This window comes from Nycticebus coucang, chromosome 3 (assembly GCF_027406575.1).
Source record: "Nycticebus coucang isolate mNycCou1 chromosome 3, mNycCou1.pri, whole genome shotgun sequence".
Taxonomy (NCBI): Eukaryota; Metazoa; Chordata; class Mammalia; order Primates; family Lorisidae; genus Nycticebus; species Nycticebus coucang.
Genome location: NC_069782.1, coordinates 118,109,633 through 118,121,757, shown reverse-complemented (window position 1 = coordinate 118,121,757; position 12,125 = coordinate 118,109,633). Strand labels below are relative to the sequence as shown.

At 40.2% G+C, this 12,125-nt stretch overlaps 1 pseudogene; it reads right to left on the bottom strand.

Moving 5' to 3' along the window:
* Positions 1-6,235: 6,235 nt before the first annotated feature.
* Positions 6,236-6,843, bottom strand: LOC128581720 (cytochrome c, somatic-like; annotated as a pseudogene).
* Positions 6,844-12,125: the final 5,282 nt, after the last annotated feature.

Sequence of the window (12,125 nt, the reverse complement as noted above, 5' to 3'; positions counted from 1 at the left end):
TGGCTAATTTTTCTTTTTTTTAGAGACAGAGTCTTGCTATTGCATAAGCTTGTCTTAACTCCTGGCATCAAATGATCCTTTTCCTGCCTTTCCTCCCAAAGAGCTAGGATTACAGGCATGAGCTTCTATGTCTGACTCCCTTTTCCTTTTCAAATAGGGTAGTAAACCAGAAGATAATCTGTGAGAACCCTTTCTACTCTAAACTCTATGATTTTTTTTTTAAGAGACAGAGTCTCACTTTATTGCCCTCAGTAGAGTGCTGTAGCATCACAGCTCACAGCAACCTCCAACTCCTGGGCTTAGGCAATTCTCTTGCCTCAGCCTCCCCCATAGCTGGGAATACAGGTGCCCACCACAACCCCCAGCTATTTTTTTGTTGCAGTTTGGCCAGGGCTGGGTTCGAACCCATCACCCTCAGTGTATGGGACTGGCGCCCTACCCACTGAGCCATAGGCACTGCCCAGTCTATGATTTTTTAAGAGAGAGTACAATGTAATATTTAATGAAGATGAAATGTAGAACCTAATCAAAGTAGTTCATTTTAGAAGGAAGATGATCTAATATATATAATCCATCTGGGAAAATTGTTTGAAAAATACATATTTTTTTCACTGCAAACCATTTTTAGATAAGGAAGTCAAAAGTAAATTGTGAATTCTTTGAGAGATAATCCTTCAAGTATAATACTTTTTAAAATGATTCTCAGCATTGAAGTGTACACCAGCCAGAAAATAACCTGGAACTTAGGTTATTATCTGATTAATACAAATTTGCTTGTACAAATTGATAAACAAAAATTATGTCTTAAAAGAACTGAGAAACATTCTAGAAAGCATTATTGAAAAGTAAGTAATCAAAAATGTTAAACTCATTAATGAAGCTGAGTTTCTTTATACAGATTAAAATAAAATTTCCAAGGTTCTAGAGACTCGCAGACTGAAGATGCAACACTTTCAGAAAATGTATTATCTGGGGATTTTACCCCAGGTCTGGGCTCTCTGAATGATACAGACACCTTCCTTTTTCCTTAAGATTGACCCCAGGAGAGATCTTTTATCTGGTTTTGGTAGTGGGGAAGGTACATAATTTACCCAACATCTTAGAGGCTAAATGAACCCGATAAAATGAAGGATAAGAAATGGATGTGTAAAGACATTTTCCAGTTAGAAGTAGCCACTTTTTAAGTATATTGGTCAGGATCAATAGTTCTAAATGAAAGAAACTAAACAGAAAATACTGGCTAGAGCTCAGAAACTCCAGAGGATTCTAAGAATAAGATTTCAAGATGATACGATCAGGGTCAATGATGGAGATTATGCTGCAGAACTGGTCTGGTGAAGATAACAGTGACACTACTGTCAGATTGAATCACTGCAATTATCACTTCCAATTTTACCAACAATGATTGTTGAATCTTGTCTTAGGAGATAATTCTCCATTGTCTTCCATTTCTGCATATCTTGCAAGCAGAAACACTGATTTTTTTGTTGTTGTTGTTCCAGATTCTTTTTTCAAGTATGTTTGTACAGCAAAAGGCTTGGAAGATGGAGATAACAGCAGAGGGCAGACATGCTTACTGTCCATTATAAAAGATCCAGTTCTGCTCCTGTAACATACCCACTGTGTGTTCCAGCATCTATAAAGACCCATCCACATCACCCCTATGAGAACTGGGGACAAGTTCATGTGGCTTGAAATGCCATGTGTAGTTGAGTCCTTTGTCTTTGATCCAAAGGTTTCACATCTTCTACAGCATTCTAAAACTGGTAGGTTAACTTGTTAGTCTTCAAGTAGCATAAAGTCTCACAATGTGTTTGGGACCTCATGCCGTCCAACCTGTGACAGTGGTCAGCAAGGGAGATGGCGCTAGAGAAATCACCAGACTTTACACCAAACTTGTGGCTTAAAGCCCGGAAGCCTGTAAGGACATACATAGTATCATGTGCCTGGTGGCAGCTTGAAAACAATGCAGCAACCTGTCCTGCTTCTCAGGAGTCTTTATGTTGGGTGCTGTAACAGAGTACATGCGCAAGAATGCATAGCAGTCAGTAGTTAACAGTCAAGGTTAAAAATGAGAGAAGGGAGATTACAGCCCCCAGGAAGGTTGGGTAAAAGTTAAACAGGACATAGGGTAATGGAACGTGCGAAGCAGCCAGATAACATATACAGGGAGAAGAGAAAGGGAAGAAACAATTTTCCTACCTTCGGGCTATCTTAACTTTCCTAACTTAGCGAGCCTGTACTGCTGAATACACAGGGATAGTCACGTAGACATTCCCCTGACTGGCCACCCTATCCTGAGTTGGAAGGCCTGTAAGCAACTCAGTCTATCTACCTCCCACAACAATGTTTGTACATTTCTGCTAAAATTGTTGCCTTATTGCTTTTAGAAACTGGATGCAAACCCCAAAATGGAAATGGCAGAGTCTCAGCTTCTTATCTTGTGAGTTGCCAATGCTGAGCTCAGATGGCAAGTGCTTCTAATTGTTGGACCGTGGGTCACATGCCTATTTCTGAGGTAAAAGGAGTATGAGAAATACAATACATAGTTTTTTCTTTTTTATAGTTTCCATAGTGAGAATGTCTCCGAACAGTTGACTCAGAACCACAGTCAAAATCAGACAAATGTTCCCTGTAACATTTGTTATTCTGTATTTCTCAGATTGGTACAAAACAGGAATTCTTAGGACTCTGTCAAGCTAGTTCTAAAGAAAGAAATTGGGCAGTGCCTGTGGCTCAATGGGTAGGGCACTGGCCCCATATACTGCAACAACAACCACAAAAAAAAAAAAAAAAAATAGCTGAGCATTGTGGCAGGTGCCTGTAGTCCCATCTACTCGGGAGGCTGAGGCAAGAGAATTGCCTAAGCCCAAGAATGGAGGTTGCTGTGAGCTGTGACACCACAGCACTCTACTGAGGGCAACAAAGTGAGACACTGTCTCTTGAAAGGAAGAAAGAAAGAAAAGAAATCTATAGTATCCTTGGGGAAAGCTTTAAAATGCATGACTTTCAGCAGACTTGTTTGTGCCAATTGGTAAATCTACACCAGATGGCACTCTAAGTGGTTATTATACTTCTCCTTTCTTTTCACTGAATTGAATAAGGGTTTTTTCTTTTTCTTTTTTTCTTCCTCATGGCTGATTAACAGGAGGACAAGTCAGTGCACATCACAATCCTTCAAGGAAAGTAGAAGGATAGGGCCACATCCCAGTTTTTCCTATTGTACTTCCCCAAATAAGATGGTTTCCATTGGTGCCGCACATGATTCAGGACTGGGGTGGGGCACGTGCTAAAGGTGTCTAAGCCCTTCCATAACCACAGGTGAGACCCAGTCACCACCACCTGGGACAAGAGAAGTTAGTAGGAGTGGGAAAGCAACACTCGTGGAAGAGGGTCCTAGAAAACTGTATGTGTTGGGAATTACTTGCAAGTTTAAGTCTATTTGTTTCGCACAAGATTTGACTTGTCTGTATGTGTATGGGTATGTGCGTGTATATGTTTTATTTATTTTTCCCCAACCCTCTTATGTTTTATTTTTAATTTAAAAGCTGTACAGATATAGGAACATGTACAGATCATAAGTTCAATTGCTTATCCTGAAGTGATTACACCTGTAAAATCATAACCCACATCAAGAAATAGAACATCACCAACACCCCGAAACTCCTTGAAGTCTCCTCCCTAATACTATCCTCTTTCATTCCCCAGGGGTAGCCACTACTCTGATCCTACCATCCTGTGTTTGTCTGCCTTTTCTAAAATGTGTCAAAATGGAATTATAAGTGCATACTCTTTTGTGCCTCACTTCTTTGCTCAACACTTTTATGCAACTTATCTATATTTTTACAGGTAACAAAATTTAAAAATTTTGCTATGTAGTAGTCTATTACATTATTAAATCAAATTTTATTTATCTATTCCACAATTCATGGAATCTGGGTGGAGTCCAACTTTTGCCTATTGTAAATAGTACTACTTAGCCATTTTCTTATGTCTTAGAGGCATGAATATTTACATTGTGGTTGGATATATTCAACCAAAATATATGTGGTTGTGGTTATGTGTAGATTTTTAGTTGATACTTCCAAACAGTTTTCTCAAGTTTGTATAGCAATTTATGCTCACATCTCTGCACTGGGTTAAGCTTTGGAGGCCATCAAACCTCTGAAGATATATGGCTTCTTCCATCTTGGGTCATCAGATTCTTTGGTTAACTCAGAGGGCTGAATGCACATTAGGAAGGGTTCATATGTTTTAGTAGCAGCTACGTCACTGCCTCACTGAGAGACTGTCCTTTTCTCATTCTTTGTTCCTTCCTGAATCACTGCCGAAATTCCTGAGTATGATGCCCTTAGAGTCAGCATTATAATCTAGGAGTCAAAATTAAGTTAAAACCAGGTTCAGATGGTTATGGGAAATCCAACTCACTAAATTGGCCATATGATAAATTTCCCCAGGGTATATCTTTGCATATTTTTTTCTCCTACAGTTTCTGAAACATACATTAAAATATCAGTAATTAGAGTCAGAAAACAGTACTTTTCATTATTTTCTCCCCAGAGACATAGAATTCCCACAGGTAAATAAGAAAATGTTTGCTACCATTTCTGTTGTCTATTTAATATTTTAAACATGAAATATAAAAATGTTGCATTCTATGTTTAATATTTTTCTACTGAAACGGTTACTTTTCATTTTTTCTTCATAAAATATATCTCAAAATATATAAGATATACAGATATTAAAATGTCATAAGTTCCTTTGCTATGTTTCTGAATAGACCTGACTGCATACTATTATACATAATAGTAACATGTGTTGTGTTTTTACGGTGTGCTAAGTTACACATATACACAATATGTTATTCAACCTGCAAGCCATCTGCTGAACTGTGCACCATTAAAATATTTATTTTAATAGTGTAGAAACGGAAGCATAGTCTATAAGTTATAAGAGACCAGAGACATTGTCAGTCTTTATTTGCTACTGTTTTCTGAGTATTTAAAATAGTGCCTCACACATAGTAGTTACTCAGTACCTATTTATTGACTAAATTAATAAATGAGAATAATACCTCTGAGGTTCCACAGCAAATGGACTCAACTCTTGAGTCCAGACCATGTGTTCATCATCCTTATGCTGTACTATTAGAAAGCAAAGTACTCCGTTCAGGCTTTACAATAATTGATGAGACTTCACTAAGAGACAATCTGTCGAATGGAGACCAGAAGGAAATGAGAGTCATTAAAAGGGGAGCCCAGATGTTTTCCTGGGTTCTCTGGATCTCTAAATGTGTTGAGACAAATGCGTCCCTGGCAGTCATTCAACCAAGCCATCTGAATCGGCATTTAATATCCTGACTGCAACATATGAATAACCCCCCCCAAAAAAAGAAAAAGTGGAATTAAGAGCTAGAAGGAACATTCAGGGTGAGTGAGTTACCCATTGAAGCCTGGTGGGTAACTAGGCTTAGGATTTTGAGTTCAGAGAGGTTTCATTATTAAGTGCACTTTATTATGTTGGCTTCTCCCTCTATTTCCAGGGGAAATTCTATCTGTGGAGAAACTTTGAATACATGCACCATAATCATACCCCTACATTCTTATAGTCTGGTTATATGGGAAAAGTTGGAAGGCGGGGAAAGCTAGTGGCCTCTCATCATTTGGGAGTCTAATGTGTGTTTCTTTCCCTGGAAGATGGATCTCAAAAGAAGGTGAAAAAGAAGCTAGCATGCCACTTGAGACTTAGGTGCAGAACTGGGATACCCTCCTTTTTGGTATGTTTTGCTGGCCAAAGCCAATCCCAAGGCTAGCTCATACTGATGGCAAGCATGGCCTACAGGCATGGGAATAGAGGAATTGTTGGTCACCATCTTTGCAGATATTTTCCCCATACTCTTCATGATCTAGTTACTTTAAATCATTAGCTCATTTAATTTCGATCACTGTTCTTCCAGTTTTTAGATGCTGAAACTGATGTTCAGAAATCTGAAGGCCAGATAAATGCCCAATATCATTGAGCTTGTGATGACTGGAATCACTATCAAAATCCAAAAAACCGATCACACTCATTTAATCACAAGCCAGTCTTACTTAAACCGGGACTGTCCAACAAAAATATTCTGTCACTCATTCATGATCTGAATTCTGGTAAATGAGACCAATCAAATTATGGTACACATAAAAAAAGCCGTGAGATATTTCTCTTTTGTAATAAATAAGGCAATGGCCAACTGTTACTCATTAGTAGCTTTTTTGAGATAAGCTATCAAGTCTGCCCTTTCTCCCTTCTTTTTTTTTTTTTTTTTTTGTAGAGACAGAGTCTCACTGTACCACCCTCGGTAGAGTGCCATGGCGTCACATGGCTCACAGCAACCTCTAACTCTTGGGCTTATGCGATTCTCTTGCCTCAGCCTCCCGAGCAGCTGGGACTACAGGCGCCCGCCACAACGCCCGGCTATTTTTTTGTTGCAGGTTGGCCGGGGCTGGGTTTGAACCCGCCACCCTCGGCATATGGGGCCGGCGCCCTACTCACTGAGCCACAGGCGCCGCCCCTCTCCCTTCTTCTTAATGCCAGCAAAGATCATTTTTGTTCCAGGGACGTACTTCTTGGGATTCTCCAAATACTCAATCAGTGTATCCTCTCCCCAGGTTATGCCTTTGTTCTTATTGGCGTCTGTGTAAGAGAAGCCAGCAGCCTGACCTGTCTTCCTCCCAAAGAGACCATGGAGATTTGGCCCAGTCTTGTGCTTGCCTCCTTTTTCCTCCTTTCCTCCTTTTTCCCAGTGTGGCACTGGGCACACTTCTGAACAAAAATCTGCTTGCCTTTCTCAATATCACCCATATTTAACTCTCTCTTTGGTTGCTGACAGTACTAAAGTTCCAAGCTGGAAGCCGGACGTCCTGCTCTCTTAAGTCCAAGGACACGCCGGCTTGTTCTTTTCTTGCTAATACGTTTGAGTTCTCTGCGGATTCTGGTTATTAAACCTTTATTGGAGGTATAACCTGCAAATATTTTCTCCCATTCTGAGGGCTGTCTGCTTGCTTCACTTACTATGTTCTTGGCTGTGCAGAAGCACTTTAGTTTGATCAGGTCCCAGTAGTGTATTTTTGATACTGCATCAATTGCCTGGGGAGTCCTCCTCATAAATTATTCACCCAGGCCGATTCCTTCAAGAGTTTTTCCCTGCACTTTCTTCAAGTATTTTTATAGTTTCATGTCGTAAGTTTAAATCTTTTATCCAGTTAGAGTCTATCTTAGTTAATGGTGAAAGGTGTGGGTCCAGTTTCAATCTTCTACAGGTTGCCAGCCAGTTTACCCAGCATCACCTTATAAAAGCCCATTCCTTGCATTCCCACCAAGGGGAATAAACTCAAAATTGTATCGTGCTGTTTGCTCAAATAAACTCAAAATTTTATCATGCCTCAGTTTACCTCTCAAAGTCTTTACATCTTTTAAGAGTCTTTTATAAGATGACCAAGGAAGTAAAGCAAAGAAAATATTTGATTTGTCACAGTTATATATTAGTTTATTTGGTCTATGCTGTTAAAAAAAAATTAACTGGCAACTTCTGATTGGTTAACCTTAAGTTTTGTTTTTCTCTAACACAGACATTTAAGAGTAATAGCCCAAGTTTTGCTTATCTTTGTAAATTCAGCAAAGTTAAGGTCACTTAAGGGAATACTTTTACATTGTTGGTGGGACTACATACTAATATAGCCTCTTTGGAAAGAAGTATGGAGAATACTTAATGAACTCAAAGTACATCTCCCATTTGATCCCACAACCCCACTACTAGGCATCCCCCAGAAGAAAAAAATCATTTTATCATAAGGACATATGTACTAAATTGTTTATCGCAGCTCAATTTACAATTGCCAAGATGTGGAAAAAACTAAATTCCCATCAATTCAGGAATAAATTAACAAACTATGATATAAGCATACCATGGAATACTATTCAGCCATAAAAAGATAATGACTTCACATCTTTTATATTAACCTGGATGGAGTTGAAACACATTCTTCTTAGTAAAGTATCACAAGAATGGAAAAGCAAATATCCAATGTACTCAATACTAGTATGAAGCCACTAGACAATCTAATTCATGCCCACATAGGAGAAAAACTAATTTCAATTCAAGTTGAGGGAGGGGGAATGATGGAAGGAGGAAAGAGGAGAAGGTTTGGGGTGTTCCCACTGAATGGGGACAATATAGGGGTGTATGGAACCCTTTTGGGTGTAGGACATAACTATAAGAGGGACTATACCTAACAAATTCAAATATTGTAATTTGTTTTTTAATATCCTCATATTAACCTGAAATAAAACAGTAAAGATTTTTTTTAAAGACTATATATTAGTACAAAGCAATTGTTATTATAACTTGGCCGCTGAATCTTGTACTTAATTTTAAGTTAATGAACGAAATAACAAGCTTTCAGAAGCAAGAGAGTAGAAAGGGATGGCAGGGGTTCAATGCATAAAATTCAAATATAAACATTCTGATTAGCAAAAGTCCTTATTTAACTAGATAGCAATTGTCGACATTAGACAGGGTAAAATGAAAAGAAAAGTGCTTGTATAATTTGAAGGGGAAATATAACCCTGTACAACTAAGGACTTATAGATTGTAGAGAAAAAAATAACTTTAACAAGATATTTAAATTATTCCATTTCTTATACTGAGGATTATTAATCTATATGCTAATGATCCTAAAAATCTTAATCTCTCATGCAACACTTTAAAATTTCAGAACCATGTAACAAGCTTTCTTTTGGAATCTACACTTACTGTAGTACAAATATGTCCCTTAAACAAAATTTCTGCAAACCTGCACTGATCTTTCTCTAATCTTGCTTTTCTAATGTTTTGCATTACTGTGAAACATATCAAAATCTACAAAATTTCCCAAGCAAGACGCATGCATAGTGCAGGGAGCAAAGCTCCTTGGCCTCATAAAGGTTCTTTAAAAGAATACTAACGTGAGCCAGATGTTGTGGCGGGTGCCTGTAGTCCCAGCTACTCAGGAGGCTGAGGCAAGAGACTCACTTAAGCCCAGGAGTTTGAGGTTGCTGTGAGCTGTGACGCTACTGCACTCTACCCAGTGTGACATAGTGAGACTCTGTCTCAAAAAAAAAAAAAAAAAAATACTTACATGAGGCCAATTGATTAATAGGAGGAACAAAGGTCAAATTTATTTTAATGTGTATATGTAAATGGAAGTCTTCAGAACAAAAACTCAAAGATACAGGGAAAATTGTCCATTTCTACGCTTAAGTTCAACAAAATATGAGTAAGCATGCAGAAATATGATTGGACAAAAAGGGTCTGTTCTAGTGCTAACAGACTGGGAAAACCAGCAAGGCCTGGATTCTTCCCGGCTTCTCTGAGCTTGCATTTCTTCATTTTGGGTGTGGGGAAGGCCCTCTCTGGAATGGGGGTCCTGCAAGTCAAATATGGTAGGTTGTACAGTTTTTTTATAGCCAGTTTTTACATAGAATAATTTTTGGTTTTGTGACTGGCTTTTGGGAAAAAGGGTTATGACTTGTACGACCTGCCTTGGGAGGGTGGGATTCTAGTTCCCATGGCTAGCCATGGGAGAGTACCAGGACTCAGAGGTGGGAGACAAGGGAAGGTCAGAGAAAAATTTTTGCATCTAAAGTCTTCGTTTGGGGATGCCGTTTTCTGACCCCCATCAATATCATTCTTCTTTTTTTTTTTTTTTGTAGAGACAGAGTCTCACTTTATGGCCCTCGGTAGAGTGCCGTGGCCTCACACAGCTCACAGCAACCTCCAACTCCTGGGCTTAAGTGATTCTCTTGGCTCAGCCTCCCGAGTAGCTGGGACTACAGGCACCCGCCACAACGCCCAGCTATTTTTTGGTTGCAGTTTGGCCGGGGCCAGGTTTGAACCTGCCACCCTCGGTATATGGGGCCGGCGCCCTACCGACTGAGCCACAGGTGCCGCCCCCCCGTCAATATCATTCTTATTCTCCATTTCCTATGTATTATACCAGATGGAAAATTTCTGCTATTTTTAGCTTGTAAACATTTCCAGAGTTCTATTATCAGTCAGGCTCCAGTAAAGAAAACAACACCAGGGCCAGGCGTGATAGCTCACACCAGAAATCTTAGCGCTTGGGGAGGCCACGCCAGGTGGATTACTTGGTTCAGGAGTTCAGGAGTTGGAGATCAGCCTGAGCAAGAGTGAGACTCTGTCTCTTAAACAAAACAAAACAAAAAAACTACCTGGGCATTGTGGTAGGTGCCTGTAGTCCCAGCTACATGGGAGGCTGAGACAAGATAATCACTTGAGTCTAAGAGCTTGAGGTTGATGTGAGCTGTGATGCCACCATACTCTACTGAAGGCAACATAATGAGACTCTGTCTAAAAAAAAAAAATCATTTATTTATTTATTTATTTATTTAGACAGTGTCTCACTATGCTGCCCTTGGTAGAATGCCATGGAGTCACAGCTCACAGCAACCTCAAACTCTTGGGTTTAAGTAATTTTCTTGCTTCGACCTCCCAAGTAGCTAGGACAGGCTCCCGCCACAACACCCGGCTATTTTTTTGTTGTAGCTGTCGTTGTTTAGCAGACCCAGGCCGGGTTTGAACCTGCCAGCCCTGGTGTACATGGCCAGCGCCCTAACCACTGAGTTACAGTCACCCGGCCTACCAACCAGTTATCTAACCTGAAAGAATTCAATGTAGGGAATTTCTTGGGTAGGTGTTGGAGGACTGGCAAGTAAAGAGAGAATACTAAGGCAATGCAGAGACAGAGTTGCAGGGGTAACACCTGCTGGGCCAAGGGCACAAAGGGCGAGATTAGGATTGCTAGAATTTAGGAAACTTGGCAGAAGGAAATTGAAATTCTGAGACCCAGGCCTTAAGGAGGGGCCATTTCCTGGCAGCTGCTGGTACCTCAGAATCTCAAGAAAGGAGTTGCATGAAGTTGGGTTGCAGGAAAGAAATAGTGCTGGTACCTCTGAAAGGTCTGAGTAGGCTGATTCTGGGAATATGGAAAACAAAGTTTATACCTACTGCTGTTTCTCAGATGAACTATATTGCTGGGATGATGTTGATAGGATCGCAGTCATGTAGAATGGGCAGGTCTCTTTCTTCCTCCTTAGCCTTGTAATCTTCCCTGAGCACTCTCTCTTAGAAGAGACCAAGCTTGGTGAAAGGGCCGTATATGCAAGGTGATCCCCAAGCATGGATGAAACCAAGAAAACAAAGAGCAAGTCAGACAAATCCAGTTTCCTGGAAAAAGCTGGTTTATTGGGGATCTTACAGACAGAAACTTAGTCTTGGCAGCAGCACGGCAAGTAAATCTTCATGCTGTTCCTCCCCAGACCCAGGGCTTATATACCACAGGGAGAGGTGGTGTGTACTCTACAGAGACAATTAAAGGCAATCTTCAGAGCAGCCAAGAATGTGATGTGTGTCATGGCCTATAATTTGTGCGATAACATCATGGTTGTTCTGCTCTAAACGCAGGCTTTATAGTGAGACCATGTTCCTTTGCCAAGGATTGTAAATAAAGTAGGAATCAGGAGGCATTTATGAGATGGAGGTTAATCAGAGGTCAACATGGCAGATCAGCATCCAAGATGGAGTCACTTGTGTCTCCACAGACCAACGGGAAAAAATATATAGCTTACAGAGTGCTGGCATTGCAAAACCAAATACAAGAAAGCGTGTTTGACTCTAGGAGATAATAGCCTAATAACTCATAGTCAGCAGAATCTGTTATTTCTGCCTCCTAAACCCTAGAGTTCACCTTCTTCTCTCTATCCCCATTGGGTGCTCTCTTGCCTCAGTTTACCATCATCCCTCAGTTGACCCAATGTAGTAGACGCCTGAGTGGTCCTGCTCATTATGTCGCTTGCCTGCCTCAAATCCACTCTCCATAGAACAGCCAGAGAGAGCTTCATTATATAAATAAATTCTGATCACAATTCTCCTTTACTTAAATCCTTCCAGTGGGAGCCACTGTTGGACAACATTGGACAATGTTGGAAGGTCAAGATTTCAGGGTAAAGCTTTGGGTTTCTGTGGACCACACTCCCTTGTTATGTGAATAATGAACCCCTCATGAGGGAAAGTCTTTGAGATAACG